Source organism: Pleurodeles waltl, chromosome 3_1 (assembly GCF_031143425.1).
Source record: "Pleurodeles waltl isolate 20211129_DDA chromosome 3_1, aPleWal1.hap1.20221129, whole genome shotgun sequence".
NCBI classification, from domain to species: domain Eukaryota; kingdom Metazoa; phylum Chordata; class Amphibia; order Caudata; family Salamandridae; genus Pleurodeles; species Pleurodeles waltl.
Genome location: NC_090440.1, coordinates 190,708,849 through 190,735,758, shown reverse-complemented (window position 1 = coordinate 190,735,758; position 26,910 = coordinate 190,708,849).

Genomic DNA, 26,910 nt, shown 5'->3' with positions numbered 1-26,910 from the left:
GGAAGGAGTAATGCGGCCATTTTGGATTGGGAAGGGACTATAGAAACAGATAGGAACAGGCAAAAGTAAAAAGTGAACAGGTGCATGCAGGGAAAAAGAGAGGTGAATGGTGTGCTGGGAAGGAGAAGGCATGGCACCATCAGCCAGAAAGAGGAAGAAAAGAAAGCCCTGGAATGGGGCACCCGGTAAGTGTGGGATCCGAGGGGGGGGGCGCGTACGCCCCACAACAGCACCTGCACCGCACGCTGTGAGCGGTAAGGACCGACGCCCAATCCTGGGCCCCGGCCTCGCCGCGGTGAATAGAACAGCGCGCAGGCAGAAAAAAAGGCCCCGTGCAGGCCCCGCAGCCCAAAATACGGAGTGGCATAGAATGGAGTAGAGTAGGGGGGCATAGAGTGGAGTGGCAAAAAGTAGTGTGACATAGAGTGGAGTGCTGTACGGTGGCTTAGAGTGGAGTAAAGTGTCATAGGGTGGAGTAGAGTTGAGTGGTGTAGACTGAAGTGCTGTGGAGTGGAGTAGAGTGGCGTGGCATAGTGTAGAGGGGATTAAAGTGCCATAGAGTGGTTTAGAGTGTCATGGTGTAGAGTGGAATTGCACAGATTGGGGTGGTACAGAGTGAAATGACATAGAATAGAATGTCATAGAGTGGAGTGACATAGAGTGTAGTGTCATAGAAAGGAGTGGCATACAGTGGAGTGGCATAGAATAGCGTAGAGAGGAGTAGTGGAGAGAGGGAGTAGAATGGCACAGAGTGGAGTAGGGTGTTGTAGAGTGTAGTGGCATAAAGTGGCACAGAGTCAAGCAGTATAGAGTGGCACAGAGTGGAGCAGTGAAGTACAGTGGAGTAGTGTGTTGAGTGAAGTAGATTAGAGTGGCATGGAGTGGAGAAAAGTAGAGGGTCGTAGAGTAGAGCATAGTCGAGTGGCATAGAGTGGAGGGTTGTAGAGTGGAGTGAAGTGTCACAGAGTGGAGTAGAGTGGAGTGGCTTAGAGTGGAGTGCTGTGGAGTGGAGTAGAGTGGAGGTTCACAGCATAGAGTGGAATAAAGGGTCATAGTGTCGAGTATCATAGAGTGAATGTTGTAGAGTGTTGTGGCATAGAGTGTTATGGCGTGGAATCGCATAGAGTGGAGGAGCATCGAGTGGAGGGGCATTGAGTGGAGGACCATTACAGTGGTGTGTCATAGAGTGGAGTGGCATAGAGAGGAGTTGCGCTTTAAAGTTATTTAGAGGCAGCCCCCATGTTAACCTATAAGGGAGATAGGCCTTGCAACAGTGAAAACCGAATTTGGCAGTATTTCACTATTAGGACATGTAAAACACACTAGTACATGTCCTACCTTTTAAATACACTGCACCTTGCCCCTGGGGCTACCTAGGGCATACCTTAGGGGTGCCTTACATGTAATAAGAGGGAAGGTTTAGGCCTGGCAAGTGGGTACACTTGCCAAGTTGAATTCTCAGTTTAAAACGTCACACACGGACACTGCAGTGGTAGGTCTGAGCCATGTTTACAAGGCTTCTTATGTGGGTGGCACAATCAGTGCTGCAGGCCCACTAGTAGCATTTGATTTACAGGGCGTGGGCACCTCTGGTGCACTTTACTAGGGACTTACCAGTAAGTCAAATATGCCAATCATGGATAAACCAATCAACAGTACAATTTACCTATGGAGCACTTGCACCTTTGCACTGATCAGCAGTGGTAAAGTGTGCAGAGACAATAAGCCAGCAAAAACAGACCTAAAAAATAGGAGGAAGAAGGCAAAACGTTTGGGGATAACCCTGCAAAAAGGGCCATTTCCAACAGTTATGTTAGTTTAAAATGTTATGTTTTAACTGACATTTTCACTTACCTATAAAATCCCTTTAACCTTTGATTTTTTTCAGTGAATTTCTAGAGTATTTTTAATATAAATTAAGATATTATTACAGTTCCTAAATATAATGACACTTCAACCTTTGTTTTTTCAGTGAATGATTTTATTAACATAAAGTAAGATGTCCACTGCTGTGCACGGACTGGGTTTGGCTGCAGTTCATGTGTGGTGTGGGGCTGGACATAGGGCCTGGCTGTGAGGACTCTCTTGGGGGCAGCGCTGGGGAGGTTGTGGTAGATGGATCTGAAATCCACAGAACCCAGCAAAAACATTTCTTTAACTTGACAAATGACCCAGGATGTCAGGGGACCCCTATCCTACCCTATTTTATGGGTGATCATGTGAAAAAAGGGAGGAAGAGGATTCATATTGGTGGAGTCTGAAAAGGGGCATGGATCATGGCTTCTTGCATGCACTTTGTCATGTAATCATTCATGTTTTCTTCTGGGCTGCTGGGTGTCTTACTCTACCATCACCATTGTTTGCTCCAACTAAAGGACAGGCACCTGGAACAGAACTTCTAATGCTAGGGCCTTTGTCCTTCTATTCAGCTCCTCATATATTGCTTCTCCCTCTTTTGCAAACCAACATGTATATACTCTCTCCCCCATCTAACTGTACTTTATAAATATATCTCTTGAACAACACATCTTGCCAGAAAACCTAAAAGTTGGTCATACCCATCCTCTTGTGAAAAATACTAACACAGGTCTCTCAGAACTATGGACCCATAACATGCCTAGTGTTCCTGGCTAAGCTTATGTGGAGATGTATGTCCACTGACTTACAGAAGGGAATCATTTGGAGGGAGGAGGCAGAGCCAGCCACAGAGAAAGATGACTGCGCCTTAATTTTCTTTTACTGACTGGGGAGGTGCAGAAATAACATTTTGTTCTATAAGGGAATTGCGGATGTGAAACTATGAGAGAGGGTGCATGAATATGCCCTGCAGCAGACCTGGCTGTTCCGGGCCTACAGGAAACCCTGGAAAGCCTGTAGTAATCAAGCAGATAACACCACCCTCATGACATGCACAGGTTGCCAAAACGTCTCCAACAACCAAGGGCTTGGCTACCCAGCAAATCTTATGCCACCAAAGGGGACCTCCTCCTGCCTCACCAAGAGGAGCATGACCAGCCCAAAAATCAGGAAGTACATGACTGGAGGACTAGTATGACATAGAGCTGCAGCCACCATCAGACTAGGGCCTATAGCTGCTGAGAGGACAGGCGGCTGCCATGCAAAAAGAGGAGCATAGGCATGCAGCTTGTGGGACCACCCCTGGACTCCACTTCCTCATTAATGAAAATTCAGCTGGGAAGATGGTAGATGACCAGGGTTATCCCAGGTTGAATATTCGATTCTCTTCACTGAACTTGCTTGATTGGACTAACTTCTTATTGCCCCCTTCTCAGCAGCCCCTCATCTGGAAAGGGGATCAACGCCAGCTAACTGACACCTTATCTTGAGCTGGGATTGTTCCTACTGCAGACCGCCATATTGAGACACTAGGTTACCTTTTGCTGTGGCATATTCCAACAACTTGCTTCTAAACTTTACTAATATACCCCTTAATAAGTCATGTGGCCTCTGGGCTTTTGAACCTGCTAGTGATCTACATTATTGGCTCTTACCTGACTAGGGACCTGCTTACATAAGCCCTGGGCCTATGAACCTTATATACAGTAATCTGCAACAACTACGTCTTTCTAGAGAGGATCATAGCAGTCACTATTTTCAGAGCCATTGGCAGGAGGAAAGGTAGCAGATTCTCACAAGCAGCGCAAAACGGTGGAACACTATTTTGAAAGTGGAGCAGCCTAATTTAGGCTTCACCCCTACTTATCACATACAAACGTGTAGCCAACACCATGTAATCTATGTGCCTTAACATTATTAATGTAAAGTGAAGCACCGAAAACGTCTCACTGAGCTGTATTCACTATAGAATCTAGAGATTTATACAAGTGTGTGTTCTATAGTTTCCCTTATATGAACATTTGTAGTTCTCATTCACATTTGCATTTGTATTTTGAGTTATACTGCATTTATTAAAAGTACATTGCATATGTACTCATGAATTCATTTATTTACATTTTGCATGTATTCTGACATTATGCGTGCACATTTAATTGTGTATTCGAAGTGCACATTGAAAATGATTAACTAAAGTTAGCTTGACTAGGCCTTTGTCTTAACATGAAATGTGATTTTCCTTGTTCTGCCAGAAATGGCCTTAGATAAAATGCTCCCCCTTGGGGAGCAACCCTTGCCCAAGGGGCCGCTCCCCTCATGTCCATTTCAAGTAAGAAAAGAAATCCCTGGTATCTAGTGGCATTCCTGCAGCACAATTGCTATGCAATCGTGCTGCAGGAATGCTCAGAGAGACATTGAAAGGGAAGGAAAAGCCTTTCCTTCCCTTATCATGCCTCTCTGACCTCCCCTGTCCCCGTACCGAGGAGAAACTAATCTGTTTCCCCTCAGTCGCGCTGGAAGCCATGCTTCCAGCGCGATGGGAGGCGATCTCTAATGAGGTCAGCGTGCGATAGCGTGCTGACGTCACCAGACGTCATTGGGGGGGGGGGCAGGGAAGGGCTGGGGTGGAAGAGGAAGCAATTCTCCTTCCATTCCTGCCCACGGGAGGGGGGTGCGAAGCCCTCGGGGGAGCACTAGCACTTCCCCCGGGGGCCTATTCTTGGACGAGGTGGTTACATCCCTGGTGCCTGAGCGCTGCGGACGTAACCTCCTCATTCAGGGCACCCGAAGTGTTAAATATGCAATGTACTTTCAAAAAATTGAGTATAACTTGAAATACAAATGGAAATGTGAATGAGAACTACAAATTTTCATGTTAAGATAAACATTAGAACACACACGTAGATTAATCCATAGTTTCTATAATGACTACACCTCAGTAATATGTTTTCGGTGCTTCACTTTACATTAATAATTTAAAGGCACACAGAGTACATGGTGTTTGTAATACATTTGTATTGCTTTTGTAATGTGTAGGGTTGAAGCCTAAATTACGCTGCTCCAATCCCCCCTCTGAAGGTGAATCTAGTCATTATTGAGCAAGATAAAATTCTTATCATGTGGACCAATCAATACCTCATAGTTTTCATATATTTTCTAGTCTCTTCCAGATGTTTCATTTCATCACAGTACCAACACTGACTCTTCTCCAATTCTATATCTTCTCTCTTCCTTTTCAATTCCCTTTTTGCTTGTATCCTCGTATACACCTTAAAGATCACCACTAGAGATATTGCACACAGAGCAATTATCACAAGTGGTCTCAAATTGGAACCCACTATTCCACTTCCCAAGTTTCCAAACCATTTGCCAACTGCAGCAAATCCATTTCCAATTAGTTCCCAAGCATCTGTTCTTTCAAACAAATCTTCCTTCAACCCAGAAATGTTCTTGATATATGCCTTCAAGCCTTTGCTCTTGTCAGCTATGTAAGTACAGCATTGCTGGACCTTTAGCATCCTGCAGACTCCACCCTCTTTGGCAAGGAGAATGTCTAACAAAAGATGATTTTGCAAAACCATGGATCTCACAGCTACCATTTAAGTATCTATAAACAATAAGGCTCCTGCCTTAAAGGTGGACAGTATATACACCATAGTAGACCATTTTCTAATCTTTATGTTATTTAGAATCACACCTGCAGAAGTAATCATTGCACCAAATATGTCTCCCACTACCTCTCCAGCACTAGCACCTCACTTAGGTCTGGACTTCGTTTCCCATACAAGATCATTAAAATGTTCTACATGACATATTTTTGGGAAAACATGCCTAAATAACATACACCATACCATTCTTTGGGTAACTTGAAATGTGCGTGTTCTCCACAACTATAGTAAACTCCTGCACAAACTTCTCCACAACTATAGTAAACACCTGCCAAAAATAATTCCCAATTTCCTCTAACCTTACATGTGTGATCACGTTCACTCTTCTCCATGAATTTAGTGTCAACTGAAGATTTATCTGTAAGTATGCACAATTTCCCTTTACGTTTCCAATCCAAAGTCAATGCCGCATGATTTCCTGCCACTTGATGCTCAATTTCTTCTCTGGTCCATTTATGCTGATTCTTAACAACATTGTCTGTCTTTGACTTAAAATCCATATCTCTCCTCCTGTTTTCAACTAAATCGAACATTTCTTCTCAACATCTCTCAAAATGCAAGTCAAGTTGTTTTGGTGGGCATAGGCAGTGTCCAATGTCATGCTGGGTTTATTGAACCTCTCAAGTATCTGTATCTCTTTAACACCAGGGCGTTTATTCAGATGCTCAAGTATGAGAACTTCTGAAAGAACTAAATCATAATTAGAAAAATAGTATTGGAAATTAACCTGTTCTAGGAAAATACTCAATAAAAGACTACAAGTAACACCATACACCAGAGGAATATGATAGTACAAGATACATTCTGCAGCTGATGCAGGCAATAGCATCGTACATAACAATCCCTTGCATCCACAGCATCTATGTACTCATAAAGCAATTTAAAATAAGCATTTGAAGAAAAAACACCTATAGATGTGACAGTAGTTTGATCAAGTGAATGCAAAATACTGTCAGTAGGAAGAAACGTCTTAAGGGTAATTGTAGATCTGGTATCCACTAAACTAGAAGCTGTGGGGGAAAACAATCCCACTAATAAAGCAATCAAAGCTACAACTACAGTTAATAACACACCTGCTATTATGTAGCTATGTATACTATGGTTATTAGTTTACATAACTTCTCTAAATAAGACCGTTGGGTAAAAAATAGCAGCGTCAGAATCTTCTATGTTGGTTTCCACTTGTGCAAATGGCAAATGAAAATTCAATTGTTGTGCAATCAAATTAGGTACAAATCCTCATGAGGCTTCCTTAACCCTACTCTGAGTTCTTCTAAATGATACCCTTACGCTCCTTCAGCTGCCTTGGGCCTCAGTAATCTTCTTACTTAACTAACAAAGTCTGTTCAAATGTCTCTACTATGTTCACAGTTCAAAGACCACACTAATACCTATTTGGATCAGATCACTCAGTGCAGTGGCAAAATAAATTAAAAACATAATGCAACTACAAAGTTCAGTTCGAGGCGGTTCAGTTAGATTTGTACTGTTATCCTCAAAATTCCAAAGTTCTCTCTCCAACATTGGCAGCAAACTATGTCCATTCAGGTGAAGAATACCTTTGACAGGGTACCCTAGCTCCTGTCGACCTTCTTATTGCAGACCCTTTGTCCTCACTATCACTCATGCCAGAATCCTCAATATCCTCTGGAATAGTTTAAAGTGCGTGTCCCTAAAGCAGACTCAGTCTGTCCATCTCCTGCATTCTTGACCAGCAGTCTCCAGCTTCCTCTCACATTCTCACAGCACTAGGTCCTCCATCAGGGTCTCAGTCTGACTCATTCACCACCACAGAACAAGACTCTCTTATCTCAGCTTCAGCTATTCACCCAAAAGACACCTCTCAAACCGAACATGTGCTGTTTCGAGCTATTCTCGGTCCCTGACAGCTTGTTTAACCTGCTCCCACTGTCTCTCTGTCAAGGATGGCACTTCTGGGAGAGGTGCTGTCACATTACCAAGGTGACACTCAGCTCTGTGATTATGAGAGGCATGAATCCAGTTGGGGTGACCTCCACATTTGACAGCAGTAGTCACCACCGGAATGACTTGGCAAGGCCATCGCCAATGAGGTTCTAAGCATGCTTTCTTCAAATGTTTCTTCACCAGGACCGAGTCTAGCCACGACTGAGGACATGGCACTGCTCCTGATGTGGGGAGGCAGTGGATGTTCCAACCTGGTGAAATACAAAATGTTTTTTGGTTCTAGTCAACCTCCTGGTTTTCTAGTTTGACTCCAATATTTCACAGACACAAGCAGCTTCCATTACCAAAGCAGCACACACACACTGATTATAGGGATTACTTGAATTTAACTCAAGCATTTTGGAGTACACTGTACACAGTATCTCTTCACCTCTTAGAAACACAGAACCCACCAGGTCAGCCAGCCCTTTGAAGTAATCAAGAATCATATCCTCTGTTATGTTCACAAGTGCATTTGCAGGTACTGATGGCAGTCTCATTTCTCTGTCCATGATTACTTTGTGGGGGGGAAAGTCCTGTACTCCAATCAGGAATACTGCGAAGACTCATCAATACAAGAGGCAAAGCATCAGGCCACTTCAAAGACGTCAAAGCACACACTTTAGCCTGTCTGGATTTCAGTGTGTCATTCACCTGTTCAACTATGCCTTAAGCCTCAGGTCAATAACTGAAACGTAGTCATTGCTCCACTTGCTATGTTGCTCACAACAGTTTCAGGACCTAATTCTTTGAATGAGTCCCTCAGTCTGACTCAAGAGAAGTTGGAAAATGGAACCTGGGGATCAGTTCCCTCAACAACAACTTAGTTAATGTGAGACTGTTATTCCTCCTGGTCGGGTAAACTTCAACCCAATGCGAGAAGATGCACACAACCACTAGGACATATCACAGCCTGTTGCACACAAGCATTTCGATAAAGTCCAACTGCATTCTGTTGAAAGGGCCACGTGTTCTTCCTATGTGACAGTCACTGCAGTTCTTTTTCCTACATGCCTCTGTTGACACACAAAACATCTGTGACACAGTCATTCAGCCATCAATCTAAATCTGCGATTAAACCAAGTTTGTTGAAACAGATGGACCATGGTATCCCTTCATACCTGAACAGGACCATGAAAATGTCTAACCATTTGGGGCAAAAGACTATCTGGTCTTCCAATCCGCTGAAACCGAAATGCCATCTTCCCTCTTGATGCAACCTGCTGTGACCAAACTCTGCTGTTCTGCCTCTTGCAACCTCTTAACTCCATCCCATGTGTCAGCTGTTGTTAACAATAGGTTGTACTTGGTTTCATCTGTAGTCTTATGTGAGTATTCACCATTGAATGTTTAAGCTCCATGAGCACAGTATCTTCACATGCATTCTTGTTATCCAATGTCACACAGTCATCTCTATTGCACTGTGAAGAGCATTTCACAACCACAATCTGGTGAGGTAACTGTAAGGCCTCAAGCAATGTATTCACATACTCCCCGTTCCTAATCAGAGATCCTGAAGAGATCATGAAACCTTGTGGTGAGCATGACTGTCCGAAGTCATGGACCACACCAAAGCCATACTATCAGTGAAAATCGTCACTTTCAGCTGTTCAAAAAATACAGCAGGCTCTAATAAGAGTGATCAATTCAGCCACTTGTGTGGACAGTACTCCACAAAGCCAGTAGGCTTCCACCACACCTGAGACCGTACAAACTATGTAGGCAGCTTTCAGATTTCCTTCATGGTCTCTCAAACAAGACCCATCAAAAACAGTATGAAATCAGACTCAGTGGCTCCTCTCGAATGTCTGGTCCTGGCTTGGTGCATAGTTCAGTAACATCAAAACAGTCATGCTCTACTTCCCCTGAGCTTCAGGAAAGGATAACAATGTAGAAGGGTTCAAGGTTGCACAGCTCCTCAAACTCACTTTCTCATCAGCCAAAATAATTTCCTCATATCGGGTCAAATGGCTGTTTGTCAAATTCTGTGTACAGGTATGGGTTAACAATATTTCAACTGAATGAGGCACAAACACAGTAAGGGGACAACTCATTAAAATATTTTCGCATTTCCGATGCTGACACATATAGCTGACACTGTTTTAAGGCATCCAGACAGCGCTGCTGCTATGGAGTTGAGGGCAGAGAAAAATACACCACAGGCCTTTGGGAATTCCCATGCATCTGTGTAACCACTGAGAGAGCATAGCCCTCTCTCTCTCTCTCTGCAAAAGAGAGCAAACACTTTGTTGTTATCAGGCATTCCCAGTGCCAGGGAACAACAGAGACTCTCTCTCAGCTCTAGAAAGGCAACCAAGCAATTGTTATGCCAGGACACTGGATCAGATACATTTTTGTGTGTCAGCCTCTGTGAAGGCTTGGCCACTAGCGAAACATTGGGTATCCATTGGCAACAGTAGCCCACCATTCCCCAAAACATTCTGACTTCTCTCTGGGCAGTTGGCAGATTCATTTACAGAATTGCTGAAATTCTTTCTTGCGACAACTTCCTCACTCCATTCTCAATGTGATGTCTGAGATACTGGACCTCTTTTTGACAATACTACACCTTACTCAGGGAGACTTTGGGGGTCATTCTGACCTCGGCGGTAAAAGCCGCTTACCGCCGGTCAGAAGGCCGCCACAATACCGCCGCGGCCGCGGTCAGCCGCCACGGACATTCTGACCCACAACTGCAAAACCTCCGAAAATCCGCCCTCCACTGCAGTCCGCCACATCAGCGGCCAGCGGTAAACTGGAGAAGACCAAACCTCCACCGCCACGCCAACAGAAATACGCCCATCCCATTATGACCCGCAAATCCACGCGGCGGTCATTCAACCGCGGTATTCCATTGGCGGTACACACCGCCGCGGTCAAAATACACACACCTTTACAAACCCCTACCACATTGGACAATTTGAAAGGCACACACCTGAAACACATACACACACCACTCCCACACATCCAATACCATATAAAACACACACCCACATCACCCACAAACCCCTACCAACAAAAACCAGAGACGAAGGAGAGAGAGACACATCAGAGAATAGAGAGCCAGACACACAGAGGCACACCACAACATCACACACACCACATAGAAGCACAAAGCACCACACACCAACACACACATCATCACATACACCACCCCACACCTCATACACACCACCCCATGGCATCACAAAGGCACCCACGCTTTTCGGACCAAGAACTCCGGGTCATGGTGGAGGAGATCATAAGAGTGGAACCCCAGCTCTTCGGCTCGCAGGTGCAGCACACCACCATAGCGAGGAAGGCGGAGCTCTGGCAGCGGATCGTGGACAGGGTCAACGCGGTGGGACAGCATCCCAGAAATCGAGAGGACATCCGCAAACGATGGAACGACCTACGGGGGAAGGTGCGCTCGATGGTCTCGCGACACAACATCGCAGTGCAGAAGACTGGCGGGGGACCCCCACCCACTCCACCCGAATTCACAACATGGGAGCAAGAGGTACTAAACATCCTGCATCCTGATGGCCTCGCTGGAGTACACGGAGGAATGGACTCTGGTAAGTACAAGGCCAACCACTTCACCCCCCAGCATGCTAACCCCCACCCTCACCCCCAACCCCCCAGCACACATCCTCCCTGAGAATGTCTCCCCAGCACAACCCACCCAACACCAACCCCTGCATGCCACACCCAAACTATGGACACCCATCACCTAAGCATGACCACTGCACATACCCATCCCCCCCCCACAAAACACCCTCACAACACCTCCCCCAAGGGAATGCCAGCACTGGGGGACAAGGGCACCCATAAAACGCAAGCTAATGCACACACAGAAACAATAACCATACCCTCTTACCCCATGCAGGACCCCAACGACAACACACCGGTCAGGAGGGACCAGAAATGTCCATCCCACCCCCGGAACAGGCCCCTAGTGATGACAGCAGCTCTGTCGACCTGGAACCTGACGACCAGCCCGGACCATCGGGGACCTCTGGGCAGTCGGTTCCCCTCACCCAGACACAGGCCACTGCAGACCCAACCCCCTCTGGGAACAACAGCACAGCTCCCACCCAGCGGGCCCATGCCTCTGTCTCTAGGACAGGTCAAGCAGCGGTGTGTCTACCACTACAGGGCCCCCAGGGTAACCCACCAACCCAACAACAACAGGATCCTGGGGGCAGTGGGAGTGGGCACACCGTCCAGGGGACAGAGGCCCAGGGAAACAGGGCAACTCGGAGGGCTGCTGTGCGACAGGGGGGGGAGGAGAGGCCCAGGGAACCCACTCTCCAAGAGGCCCTCACCACCATTATGGCAGCCTACCACCGCTCACAAGAGACGATGGCGACGGTACTGGCCAGGTTCCAGGAGATCCAGGCACAGCAGAAGCAATGCTACATGGGGTTCAGCGACCAACTCAGCAACATCTCAACCGCTATGGGGAGCATAGTCCAGGCCCTGAACCGTATAGAGGACACGTTTCGGGACCATGTGGCATCACACAGGGCCCCTGTCACTAGCCAGGAACAGGAACAGCCTACCACCTCCGCCGGCGCTAGTGGACAGGAGGCCCCACCACAACGACAGCCCACCAGAACCCCACCTCCTGCTGAACAACAACCGCCCCGCAAAAGGAGCCTGAGATCAAAAAAACCGACAGAGTAGGATGTCAAGTCCCCCGCCAGCATCACATACCCCCTGAAGTCCTCCCACTGTTCCACATTGCCACCCTGTCAAACCTTGAACTGCCCCTGCTCCATCCTGCCACAGGCATATGGACAATGCACCTGTGAGACTGAGAACTGGACTCCGCCATGGACATTACTCCACCCCCACCCATCACTGTTTCACTATCATGTACCGATATCTATGCACTAATAATAAATCACACATTGCACTGAAATCAATCAGGACTCAGCCTGTCTTATTTACAAATGTATGACACATTACATATCAATTACGTATTATTAACATTGTAAATTACACATACCGAGGTAACTTAGCATTAGTCCATGGGCCAACCAAGCCGAGGTCACGCAGTGGCTCATACAGCACAGAAAAGGGAAGGGAAAATCAAACATCATGTTTATAGGTCTGGGGGGAAATCGACAAAGTTGAGATGCAGGAGGCTTTCAGGAAATGTAAAATGGCATGGGTGATTATTACCTGTGTGCTACTGGAAATACTGTTCTATTACTCTGTCCCTGTTGTCTGTGTCGTCCTCTGAGTCTTCCTCCTCTTCACTCTCCGCAGGCTCCACAGCTGCTTCAACACCACCATCTGCACCATCCTCCTGCAGGAAAGGAACCTGACGTCACAATGCCAGATTGTGAAGCATACAGCAGGCCACGATGATGTGGCACACCTTCTTTGGTGAGTACATCAGGGATCCCCCAGTCATATGCAGGCACCTAAACCTGGCCTTCAGGAGGCCAAAGGTCCTTTCGATGATCCTCCGAGTTCGCCCATGGGCCTCATTGTACCGTTCCTCTGCCCTGGTCCGGGGATTCCTCACTGAGGTCAGTAGCCAAGGCAGGTTGGGGTAACCAGAGTCACCTATTAGCCACACACGTTGTCTCTGTAGCTGCTCCATCACATAGGGGATGCTGCTATTTCGCATCACATACGCGTCATGCACTGACCCTGGGAACTTGGCATTTACATGGGAGATGTACTGGTCAGCCAAACAGACCACCTGGACATTCATCGAATGATAACTTTTTCTGTTTCTGTACACCTGCTCATCGTCTTTTGGGGGTACCAAAGCCACATGGGTCCCATCAATGGCACCAATGATGTTGGGGATATGTCCCAGGGCATAGAAATCACCCTTCACTGTAGGCAAGTCACCCTCCTCTGGGAAAATGATGTAGCTCCGCATGAGTTTCATCAGGGCAGACAACACTCTGCTCAAAATCTTTGAAAACATAGGCTGAGACATTCCAGATGACATGGCCACTGTGGTCTGGAATGACCCAGTTGCCAAAAAATGGAGGACTGACAAAACCTGCACCAGAGGGGGAATCCCTGTGGGTTGGCGGATGGGGGACATCAGGGCTGGCTCCAGCTGGGCACACAGTTCATGGATAGTGGCACGGTCAAGTCTGTATCGAAGTATTATATGGCGTTTTTCCATTGTCGACAGGTCCACCAGCGGTCGGTACACGCGAGGATTAGTCCTTCTCCTCGCAAGTCCCAGCGGACGGTGCCTAGGAAGGACAACATGGAGCACAGAGTCAGGCAAACCACAGGTACGTACAGACAGCTTGCACAGTTAAAGAATGGCAATGGGTTGAAAGGCGTGTATGTGTGGCAATGCAAGGCCTAGGCCTGTGTGTCGCAGTCAAAATTAAGCCATGTAGGCCCTTGAAATGGCGGCTGCCTGACCTGTGAAGTGGGACAATGGGATGTGAGGTCAATGCGCTGGCGGGGAACACCGTGGCGGTAGGCGGTCGAAGACCGCGGCGCAAAGCCGCATTGGTTAACATTGAACCCTATGGGTTTCAGGAGCCAATGACGATGTGCGCCGGCGGTCGCGGTACGCACCGCCGCGGTACGCACCGCCGCGGGCGTGACCGCCATTTTCTATCTGATTAATCACTCGAGACCTGATCATCCACAGGAGAGGACCTATACTGCAAGTGCTGCTGTGACCTCGGTCTGGAAGATACAATGGCTGCTGCGACTGGGGAAAGGGCCCCTGCCTTCACGTCTGAAGAGTTGGAGAAGCTCGTGGATGGGGTCCTCCCCCAGTATGCGCTACTCTACGGTCCTCCAGACCAACAAGTGAGTACACCGGGTGCACATGGAATGGGCTATGCCTGTGTGGATTGGGGTGGATGTAAGTTGGTGGGGTGGGGGGGCGAATGAGGAGTGCAACGCCCGACAGATGAGAGCATGTGCCATATGGCAAAGTTGGTGGGGGGGGCCAATCACATCTAACATGCAGGTCATTGATGATTTCCTCCTTTCCACCCTGTACATGTCAAATAGGTCAGCGCCCATCAGAAGATCGAGATTTGGCGTGCCATCGCCAAGGAAGTCCGGAACTTGGGGGTCCACAACAGACGGGGCACCCACTGCCGCAAGAGGTGGGAGGATATCCGCCGCGGAACAAGGAAGACCGCAGAAACACTGCTGGGGATGGCCTCCCAACCTAGGAGGGGTGCCAGTCGCACCATGACCCCCCTGATGTCCCGGATCCTGGCGGTGGCCTACCCTGAATTGGATGGGCGCCTTAAGACATCAGAGCAGACACAAGGGGGTGAGTATCAGCACATTCTCCTATCTTTCTGCGCAGTGGAGGCGTCTGGGTGGGGAAGGAGGGCTGTGGGTGACATTAGGCCAGGGCGCTTTCTGTAGTGTAGTCCTCTCCCTTAGGCATGGCCCTGTGCCCCCAGCCCCCACCTCTGTAGGGTGACAAGTACAGCCATTGAAGGTCCAGCATCTCCCATGTGCGCGTTTGACGTCTCTTGGCCTGTTGTCCTAGTCAGTAGTACTGAGTAGTGTACCCCGAATGCGCGGCTTAGTGCATTAGGCTCCTGTGTCTGTCCTCTCCGCCAACGGTGTTGACATTGCATGCACTCAACCTGGTCTTCTTTTTTCTCCCCCCACCCTTTCTCTTCATCTTCTTGTGCATGTGTGCATTAGCATCATCAGGCGGAGGAGATTTGGCATCGGAGCACGAGGGAGCTGCAGGACACAAGGCCCCGGTGGGCCCAGGAACAGACACCGAGGGCACCAGTGATCCGGAGGGCGAGGGGAGCACCACGACGGGGACCGGTGGTGAGAGCAGCGACAGCGACACGTCCTCGGATGGGAGCTCCCTAGCGGTGGCGGCAACATCCGGGCCCCCCGCCTCTACAGGTACAGCCGCCACCCAGCGCACCAGCACCGCCCTCCCAGTGACACATCGATCAGCAGCAAGGACACGTCCAGCCCCCCCCCCCTGCAAGAGGACCCGCAAAAACAAGGGCCGCCGTGCGAGGACCGACAGGGCTGCCCCCAAGGAGCAATGTGCGGCCACTTCACCACCCACACCATCTAGGGGAGGCAACGGCCCGAGAGCCCCATCAAAGGAGCGGAAGGGCAGCAGGAGCGCGGAGAAGGTGGACCCCACATGTCACATCCCAGCTGGGAAGGAGGACACTAAGGAGGCCAGGAGTCCGTCCCCGAAGGGTCCAGAAACGTCATGGTCCGAGTGCGACTGAGCAGGGAGTCCAGGCCAGGTCTGGCTCCCTTGACCTGCTGGATGAGCACCGCTGAACAGGGCCCGCGGTGCAGAAGAGCACCGCTGAACAGGGCCCGCCGTGGAGAAGAGCACCGCTGAACAGGGCCCGCCGTGGAGAAGAGCACCGCTGAACAGGGCCCGCCGTGGAGAAGAGCACCGCTGAACAGGGCCCGCCGTGGAGAAGAGCACCGCTGAACAGGGCCCGCCGTGGAGAAGAGCACCGCTGAACAGGGCCCGCGGTGCAGAAGAGCACCGCTGAACAGGGCCCGCCGTGGAGAAGAGCACCGCTGAACAGGGCCCGCCGTGGAGAAGAGCACCGCTGAACAGGGCCCGCCGTGAGGATAGGCACCGCTGAAGAGGGCCCGCCGTCTCAAGCACCGCTCCGCTGGGCCCTTCCTGTCAAGCACCGCTCCGCTGGGCCCTTCTTCTCAAGCACCGCTCCGCTGGGCCCTTCTTCTCAAGCACCGCTCCGCTGGGCCCCGCCGTCTCAAGCACCGCTCCGCTGGGCCCTTCTTCTCAAGCACCGCTCCGCTGGGCCCCGCCGTCTCAAGCACCGCTCCGCTGGGCCCTTCATCTCAAGCACCGCTCCGCTGGGCCCTTCTTCTCAAGCACCGCTCGGCTGGGCCCCGCCGTCTCAAGCACCGCTCCGCTGGGCCCTTCCTGTCAAGCACCGCTCCGCTGGGCCCTTCTTCTCAAGCACCGCTCCGCTGGGCCCTTCTTCTCAAGCACCGCTCCGCTGGGCCCTTCATCTCAAGAACCGCTCCGCTGGGCCCTTCCTGTCAAGCACCACTCCGCTGGGCCCTGCCGTCTCAAGCACCGCTCCGCTGGGCCCTTCCTGTCAAGCACCGCTCCGTTGGGCCCTTCATCTCAGGCACCGCTCCGCTGGGCCCGTCATCTCAAGCACTGCTCCGCTGGGCCCCGCCGTCTCAAGCACCGCTCCGCTGGGCCCCGCCGTCTCAAGCACTGCTCCGCTGGGCCCTTCCTGTCAAGCACCGCTCCGCTGGGCCCTTCATCTCAAGCACCGCTCCGCTGGGCCCTTCCTGTCAAGCACCTCTCCGCTGGGCCCCGCCGTCTCAAGCACCGCTCCGTTGGGCCCTTCCTGTCAAGCACCGCTCCGTTGGGCCCTTCATCTCAGGCACCGCTCCGCTGGGCCCGTCATCTCAAGCACCGCTCCGCTGGGCCCCGCCGTCTCAAGCACCGCTCCGCTGGGCCCTTCCTGTCAAGCACCGCTCCGCTGGGCCCTTCCTGTCAAGCACCGCTCCGCTGGGCCCTTCTTCTCAAGCACCGCTCTGCTGGGCCCTTCTTCTCAAGCACCGCTCCGCTGGGCCCTTCATCTCAAGCACCGCTGGGCCCTTCCTGTCAAGCACCGCTCCGCTGGGCCCCGCCGTCTCAAGCACCGCTCCGCTGGGCCCTTCCTGTCAAGCACCGCTCCGCTGGGCCCTTCTTCTCAAGCACCGCTCCGCTGGGCCCTTCTTCTCAAGCACCGCTCCGCTGGGCCCCGCCGTCTCAAGCACCGCTCCGCTGGGCCCTTCTTCTCAAGCACCGCTCCGCTGGGCCCTTCTTCTCAAGCACCGCTCCGCTGGGCCCTTCATCTCAAGCACCGCTCCGCTGGGCCCTTCCTGTCAAGCACCGCTCCGCTGGGCCCCGCCGTCTCAAGCACCGCTCCGCTGGGCCCTTCCTGTCAAGCACCACTCCGCTGGGCACCGCCGTCTCAATCACTGTTTATGGTTCACTGTGCCCACCATGCCTCCTCCTTGACCAGTGGAGACTGTCATCCACCTGATGGACTGTGGCTTTGCACTCCCCAGGATGGTACAGTGGGCAGCCCACCCACTGTAGAGACATTGAGAGACTGTGGCTTTGCACTCCCCAGGATGGTACAGTGGGCATGGTGGCTCCTCGTGGATCTGGCGTCGTGGACTCATGTGGCTGTGGTGCCCCCCCCTTCACTTCCCCCTGAGGTGCCTGTAGTTTTTACATCTGATGCCCCTGCAGTGTTCTCTCCAAAGGACTCAGGTCTCCTGTGTGGGCTTTGCCCTTGTTTCTCAAAACTTTGGCCCACGGACATGATGAATTCGTAGGATGTGCAGGACTTGTTACTTCAGTTATACACTGATGTGTATGTCATTTGTTTTCTTGTGAATATCTTTCATGGTTGTACGATAATTTTCAGGAGCTTTTTGGTACATAAATATTTATTCCAAATTTGATTATGTCCTAGCATTTTTCAGGGGTGTTTGGGTGGTGTCACTGTGACTTGTTGCTCTGCATTGGTGTGTACATAGTTGGGGGGGGGTCGCATATGTGTGTGCCCGTAACCTTTCGTCCTCCCCCCTCCCGTGTGTCGTAGGTGCAGTACTCACCGTTGTCGTCTGCGCCGGACTTCGTACTCATGGTAGATGAGAAGGTAGACGAGAGCAGGTAGGATGTTTAATTCGGGTTCCATGCTGTCCTCCTTCCTCCTGGAGTGCGTAGTGGTGAGCGTTTTCCCGTCCGTAGTCTGTTTCCGCCGTGTTTTTATCGGCGGTGCTCCCGCCCCGGAAAAGGTGGCGGATTGGTGAGTTGTGATAGTGTGGGCGGTACATTGTCTGCCGCCTGGCTGTTGGCGGTGACCGCCGCGCTGTTTGTTTGTACCGCCGTGGCGGGCGGAGTGTTAAAGTGGCTGTCTGTGTTGGCGGTTCCCGCCAGGGTCAGAATTCCATATTTTTTACCGCCAGCCTGTTGGCGGGTTGGCCGCCGCTTTAACACCGACCGCCAGGGTTAGAATCACCCCCTTTATGTGCATTTTCAGCCAAGTGGTTCAACAGGACAATGGTGTCTTTCTTACAAGCTTCCTGTGTATCAGACGCCACCAGCAGGTCATCGATGTATTGTACTGGAACTGAATTGCAGGGCATAACTAAGGACTCAGGATTCCATTTAAGAATCTGATTGAAAAACGCGGGGCTCTCAGTATATGCTGTGGGACTCTGCACCATGCCAAAACACGGCTCTGAAACTGAAATGCAAAGAGGAAGTGACTGTCCTCATGCAATGGTATGGAAAAGAAGGCCTAACATGAATGGATAATAGTAAACCACTCAGCCTCACATAGAATTTGAAATAAATTCACAGCTGGATTCGGTACCACTGGACAACAGGGAACAACAAAGGAGTTTACCTTTCTCAGGTTTTGGAAAATGCAGCATTTACCACTAGACTTCTGTAAGCCAATAAAGGGTGAGTTACATGGACATCTCAATATCTCTTTTAAAATGCATTGCAGTATAATTGAGCCAATCATGGTAGTGATCCCAGCAATTGTTTCGGGTGTCAGATTATACTGTGGTGTTCTTTGACACTCTGCGGACAGGTTCTGCACCTTTGATGAGGCCTATGTCCTTTCCAGAAAAAGTCCAGACTTCAGGCTTCACCACATCTCTAAGATTTCGTGGTAAATCATCAATTGTCGTCATAGGGAACAATTCAACATAAAGGCCATCTTGTGCCAATTTAAAGGCAACACCCTCATCATGAGTTTGTAACTCAACACCATTCTGTGTACAGTAAATGTTAGAGTTCAGTTTGCACAGAAGATCTTTCCCCAAAGCCTCACCAGACTAGAATCACACACCACAAATTGGTGATTCTCTTCAAAGGACCCTATTTGACAGATACTTCTTCTGTTACGGGGCTTGTCATTGGTTTATTGGTGACTCCTACATCTTGGATTCTTTTTCCAGAGAGGGGTAGGTTTGGAACTCACACTGTATAGTAGAGCGGTAGCACCAGTATCGATCAAAAACTATATGAGGTGGCCATTCACCTCACCATCTATGAATTGACAGCTATACATCCAACAGTGTGAGCACTAATTGAAAAAAAAAATTCCAGAAGCATCCATATTTCTTAACAAGTCACCAAAACCCAATTACTTCTCTTTCTCACAGGGTGCATGTGCAACATCGTTGATTTTCCAATCAACCAGAGCTCGAACGACCAAGTTAAACTTCAGCATCCTTCTGCTCATTAAATCATCCTGTTTTTTCCATGATTTAATTTCTCAGGTCTCTTTGAAACACAATATTCCTTTATCTAGCTTTGAAATCACAAAAGCGCACCAGCAAAAAAAAAAAGAAGCATGCAGAAGCCATTAGACACCATTATTAGGACTTGTGTGCCCCCCGGGTGTAGATTGGGCTATAATAATTAGGCTGATCTGCCCCCAGGGGGCAGAAACCACTTGACACAAGGGAATTTTTCTTTTGTGCCAATTTCATGCAAGGGGAGTGACCCCTGCACATTTCTTGTAGGACATTTCTGCCCCCCCTGCCCCGGGGGCAGATCGGCCTATTTTTGTAAGGCTCATCTGCCCCCCCCCCAAGGGGGGCAGTAAGCCCACCAGACACCAGGGAAGAATTTTGTTTAAAAAAAAGAGGGTGGGTATGGCCATACCCCCACCCTATATAAATGGGGACAAAGTTGTTCTGCCCACCGGTGGGCAGATGAGACAGTTACCCCCGATCCACTCCCCAGGGGGGCTGAAAGCCTACTAGATGTCAGGGAATTCAACAACAACAAAAACAGTGGGGTGGTGGCTACAAACCAGTAGGGGCATGGTTATGCCCCCACCACAACTGCAGGGGGTAACAGTCTTTTAGCTCTTCCCCGCACACTAAAACATTTTATCCCACGGCAAGCAAGAATACATTTGATTATTTTGGGTTTTGGTTTTACATTTGGGCCATGAGAGCTTGTCTAACTCTCAAAATTGTCCCACTTGGAATAGTGAGGGCTGCACTTTTTGGACTTAGGGAGCTGTCATGTAGAAAATCTACAACTGAAAACTAAACATCTGGGTGAGTTCAGGGTGGTGTGCTTCACATGCACCCTGCACCATTTTCTTACCCACAATGCCCTGTAAACCTCCAACTGTGCTGGAAATCACACATTTTTCCCACATCTTTGTGATGGGACCTTCTGGAATCTGCAGGAATCCACCAAATTCCTACTACCCAGCATTCTCGCATCTATACCGATAAAAATTCTGCCCCACTTGTCAGCCTAAAAACATTTTTTTCCAAACTGCCCTTTTGGACCTGCTTTGGTTCCCCCTCATTTTCAACATGTTTTTGGCTCTTCCCTGTCACAGGCACTTGATCCACCTACACAAGTGAGGTATCATTTTTACCGGGAGACTGAGGGGAACATTGGGTGGTAAGAAATGTGTGCTGGTGCAGTGATCCCACACAGAAAGGAGGGAAAAATTTGATTTTTTAGCTACATTTGAGGTTTGCTGAGGATTCGGGGTAAGAAAACACTGGGGGATCCATGCAAGTCACACCTCCCTGGACTCCCTCAGGTGTCTAGTTTTCAGAAATGTTTGGGTTTGGTAGGTTTCTCTATATGGCTGCTGAGCGCAGGACCAAAAATGCAGATGCCCCCGCAAAAACAGGTAGTTTTGTGTTTGATAATTTTGATGTGTCCACACAGTGTTTTAGGGCATTTCCTTTCCTGGGCACTAGGCCTAACCACACAAGTGAGGTACCATTTTTATCGGGAGACATGGGGGAATGCTGGGTGGAAGGAAATGTGTGGCTCCTCACAGACTCCAGAACTTTCTGTCACAGAAATGTGAGGAAAACATGTTTTTTTTGTTTTTTACAAATTTTGAGTTTGCAAAGGATTCTGGTTAACGCAACCTGGTGAGAGCCACTAGGCGTCTAGTTTTCAAAAATGCACACGTTTGGCAGTTTGCCCTAGGTGCCGGCTGAGATAGAGACCAAAATCCACAACTAGGCACTTTCCAAAACACACATCAGATTTCAATGTAAAAATGTGATGTGTCCATGTTGCATTTCCTGTCGCGGGCATTAGGCCTACCCACGCAAGTGATGTACCAATTTTACCAAGAGACTTAGGGGAACACAGAATAGCAGAAGAAGTGTTATTGCCCTTTTTCTTTCTCTACATTTTGTCCTTCCAAATGTAAGACAGTGTTTAAAATAGGCATCTATTTGAGAAATGCCCTGTAATTCACATGCTAGTATGAGCACCCTGGAATTCAGAGATGAGCAAATAACCACTGCATCTCAATACCTTATCTTGTGCCCATTTTGGAAATACAAAGGTTTCTTTGATACCTATTTTTCACTCTTTATAATTCACCAAATGAATTGCTGTATACCCAATATACAATACAAACCAATTGCAAGGTGCAGCTCCTTATTGGCTCTGGATACCTAGGGTTCTTGATGAACCTACAAGCCCTATGTATCCCCACAACCAAAAGAGTCCAGCAGACTTAACGGTATATTACTTTTGAAACTCTGGCATCGCAGGAAAAAGTTACAGAGTAAAACGTGGAGAAAAATGATTTTTTTGTACCTCAATTTCAATATTTGTTTATTTCAGCTGTTATTTTCTGTAGGAAAACCTTTTAGGATCTACACAAATCAATTCAGAATATTGTCTGCTTTTCAGAAATGTTTAGCTTTTCAGGATCCAGCACTGGTTTCACACCTATTTCTGTCTCTAACCGGAAGGAGGCTAAAAGCACCAAAAAAAGTAAAATTGGGGTATGTCCCAATAAAATGCCAAAATTGTGTTGAAAATGTGCTTTTCTGATTCAAGTCTGCCTGATCCCAAAAGCTGGGAAATTGGTGATTTTAGCACTGCAAACCATTTGTTGATGCCATTGTCAGGGACAAAACCACAAGCCTTCTTCTGCATCCCTTTTTTTCCCATTTGTTTTTTTAAATCATTTTTTGCTGTATTTTGGCCGATTCCTTAATCTTTTCCAGGGAAACCCACAAACTCTGGGTATCTCTAGAATCCGAAGGATGTTGGAAAAAACGGAAGCAAATTTGATGTTGGTAGCTTATGTGGACAAAATGTTATGAGGCCCTAAGCGCAAACTGCCCAAATAGCCAAAAAAAAGGCCTGGCACCTGAAGGAGTTAATCATAATTTTTTTAATTTACATTTTGCATGTATTCTAACATTTTGCGTGTACATATAATTGTGTATTTGAAGTGCACATTGAAAAAGATCAAGTAACGTTAGCTTGGCTAGGCCTTTATTTCTTGATCTGGAATGTATTTTTCCTAGTTCTGCATTGATTGTTTTTTCCTTCTAGGTGCACTTTCGTGATTTCATAGCTATGGAAAGGAGTATTTTGTATTAGAGATAGAAAGTCATGAGAGATTAAATCTTAGCAAGAACAGGAATATTTAATGAACAGAAGAAGACACCTATTCATTGCGTATCAGGACTCAGGATGCTCAAGGTTAACTTGGTTGTTCGAACTCTGGTGGATGGGAAAATCACTGGATGTTGCAGATGCAGCCAGTGAGAAAGAGATATTATGGGGTTTTGGTGATGTTTTAAGAGATATGTGTGCTTCTGGAATTATTTGTTTTAAATTAGTACTCACACTGTTGGATGTATGTCAGATTCCCTTTAGACTTTGAAGGCTACAGACCTCTCTGCTTTCCATTGTCCTTGTGAGTGTGTGGCTTCATGCTAAACACTGATTTCCTTCCCAGAAGACTTCTACTGGAATCTTGATTATGCTGACACCTTCCCTTCCTTATACACAAATCTTTTGAAATTTCTATTCTAAACATTTCTATTCTAGCCTGGAACCTGAATTAGATGGCCCATAAATCTGTTCATGTTTAGAAATGAGGATCAGAGTTCCTTTAAAGTATGGCAATTTCTATTTATTAGTATTTGTATTGCTGTGACTGTGTTCTTTGTATGCCTTAAGCGACTAAGACAGAATTTATTTTGGTGCTCAAGTTTACCGGTTCTGATTTTTTATCTGTATAATATACCCTAGATATGCCCCCTATATTAGGTTGATTACTAATTTGTGATAAACCTATTAAACTTTACATATTAATTTCTGGTCCTCATTTTGTGGCCAAAAGGGCTACATGAAGGTTAAATTGTAAACTTGCTGGCAACTCCCTTGCTTCCCAGTCAACTACAAAGGTCCATCGGATGGAGACTGACTTCAGCTTCTGTGCACGCTCTATCAAAAGAAATTACCGCACCATGTTCTAAATTCAGCAGCTTTGACTCATCTGTACTGGCAGGACCAGATTTATCTTGATTTTTTTTTGGCTGCCTGAAAGCTGGATGTGCTGGTTTGTTATTGTTCAACACAGCCCCCCCAACTATGAGCTCAGTGCTCCACCCCCCCCCCCAGGTTAGCGCCCAGTGAGCCCACACCTGACCCACTTCCCTAAAGCCGGAACTCAGTGCTGGAAATTTCTATGGAAATCAAGTCCATGCGCTCTGACTTTACCTCAGTGCAGAGGCATCCAGATATGGTGGGCAGAAAAAATAAAGGGAATTCGACAGACAACTGAATCAACAACCAGACTTGGGGGTCTGAAATATGGGAACTTAAACATACAATCATGGATTTGGACAACAGCACAAGAAGCAACAACTTTCCCCTTTAGGGAAAATGGGGAGAGGCGAGATGCATGCATTTTTAAAGGGGTTCCTGCCATGTCTCCTGAACATACAGTATTCATTGCTGCGGGAAATACTACAGGTGCACACAATCTGCGTTCAACAATCGCCACCCGCCGGTCAGATCAATCCTCCAAACAGCCCAAAACACATGAGGGTAAATTTTCTTATGCTGGTCCTCAGCAGACTATTGGCATACTACAGCCATTAAAAGGAAGACATCTCTGGGTATGACACCAAGACTGCATCAGGCTAACATCACATATGGTCTATTATAACCAGATACTATGCTTATGACTATCAATGGCTGCACCCCGAAATTTCATAATCCAGACGAATGATCAGATTCCCTAGATTCAATAGATCTAGTGCCCATAGACACTAACAACAGCACAGAGACTATTGCAACATCCAGGGAAGAGTACAGTTGGGAAAGGTGAGAATCTTCCGCCTGACCTCACAATTCTCAACACAGAGCCTTTGATAGGACTGACCTCAACAGAGTGGTGGAAGCTCTAGTGGAATGACTGGGACAAATCTCAATCTCACTGAAGGAGCATAAGTATATCTCAGCAGACCTCCCTCATTACCAGAGACCCTATTGGTAGTATCCTTGTTTTTGTAGATCATTCCTTATTTAAGTACTGGTAAATTCAGATATGCTGCCCCCCACCCCACAGAATAAGACTCAGCATGTGTTGCCTCTGCCAGTCCAATTACCGTTAGCCTGATTCCACATATGTACAATGGTTGGTACCTCTTGACGTTATACCTGCCTGATAATTATGTCGTTCCTCAGAATCCTTTAGAAATGACAAGTATGATGATATAGTATGTACTGGCCAACTTAATAGTCACAATACATAGATCCCACAGCCCCTCCTCTATCACAAGAACCCTACTCTACTCTCAATGTCGTGAAATATATTCCACAACTTCGCCCACTGGTGACAAGCTGAAGGAGCAAGGCCAGCAGGTAAAAGGTTAAAAAGTTAAGTATCTTCTCCTTCAAGAATGGCATTGTATAGTTGGTAATACACCTTAGCATCTACTCACTGGAGTCTCTTTCGAATCCTAGTGCTACCCACCATCCCCTCCAACTCCTAACACATGAGCATGAACACCAATGTGTCTAAATTCCCTCATACAGTGCCTCTACCACTGATGTTTTGGCACCTGGAAAGCTGGGTAGTAAACCCATGCTGAGTCATTGCTTTTGGTACACCATGGCCTCAAATACTCCCCAACAAAGCCCTGTCACCATCATAACATTGAAAGTTAATGGATTTAATAGGAAATATAGGAACCGGATGTTGAATTATTTGAATCACCTACATGCTGACATAGCTTTCATTGAGGAAACACATCTCCCACCCAAGGAAGCTAAAAAGAGACAGAGCAAGAAAAGTAAGCCATAGCTGGCATACTGACTTCCAGGTAGATATGCAGGATGAGACCCATAACCCAACAAGAATATGCAGGGTTGCAATACTCTTTCATAAACCTTCCTGCATAGGTTTATCCGCACATGGACTAACCCAGAAGGGAGGTACATCTTTGCTAAATTAAACATCACATGGGAGGAGGTAATTTTCTCCACTACGCTGGCTGAACTCCCGCCTGTCATATATTGAGATAAATGCCAGTCCAGCAAAGACTGCTATCACTGTACCGCTCTGAAGGTACTAAGGTCCAAATTTGTGAAAAGTTAGCGTAGTCTTTATACCATTTTGTATGACATGAAAGCGGTGCTATCCTAGTGCCATATTGAGAAAATGTCACTAGAGCAGTCTAGCGCCACTTTTCAGGAGTTAGCATAATTTTTTAGAAGCACTGTTTTACCTTGCATTGTGTAACAACAATGATATGTGTTCCCTTCTAAAAAATTATGCTAGTGCCAAATCTACAAGCCAATGGAAAAAAGTCACATGCCTAGGATTGGCCCGAAAAAAATGGCGCTAACTCAGATTAGCATAAAAAATTTAACGCCTGGTCAGACTGTAGTGAATCCTAGCTTGTTTTAATGGGAAACAGGAGTTAGCTTAGCCTTTGGCTTGCAGACTTGTGTCCCCGTCACCTAGTGACTTTTACCCTACTTAGCTTGCTCTGTTTTAGCGCATTTATTTAATTAAATCTTTTAAGATGGCTGCCTTGTTTTTGGTAAGGCCCATGTTTTAGCTTTGTGCTATCAGTGCCACTGCGCTAAGGCATCAATGTCAAGCGACAAAGATAAACAAACTGTAGGTGTTCACATTAGGTACTTTCCCTCTTCACAACTTCGAGGGAATTGTTTATATAAATTTCCATCCCAAGCATGTCTTCTTATCTATTGTTTGGGAACAGACCTGAGTCAGGGGTCCGAGCAGATCTGTATAAATGCAACTCAATTAGACAGATAGTCAGAGGGATTCAGACCAGATGCCATCGCTGCTATCGGTGCTGCACGTTGCCTTAACGCTGACCCAGTCTTCATGTCCCTACGGAGACTGAGCTAGAGACCTCATTCCAAGGTAATGAGGGTTGGGGGCTCTTCTCATGGACATGACATTGGCAGATTAGGTTTAATACAGCTAGCTCACTTTTAGGTTAGAGATTAGGTACATCATATTATGGTCTTAGGACATATCTCATATTTTAGGTCATTTCATGTCATTGCAATATGGTTGGGGTCTTGGTATTAATGACTCTTGTCTTAACCATTCTATGTCTTGCATTATTCATTATC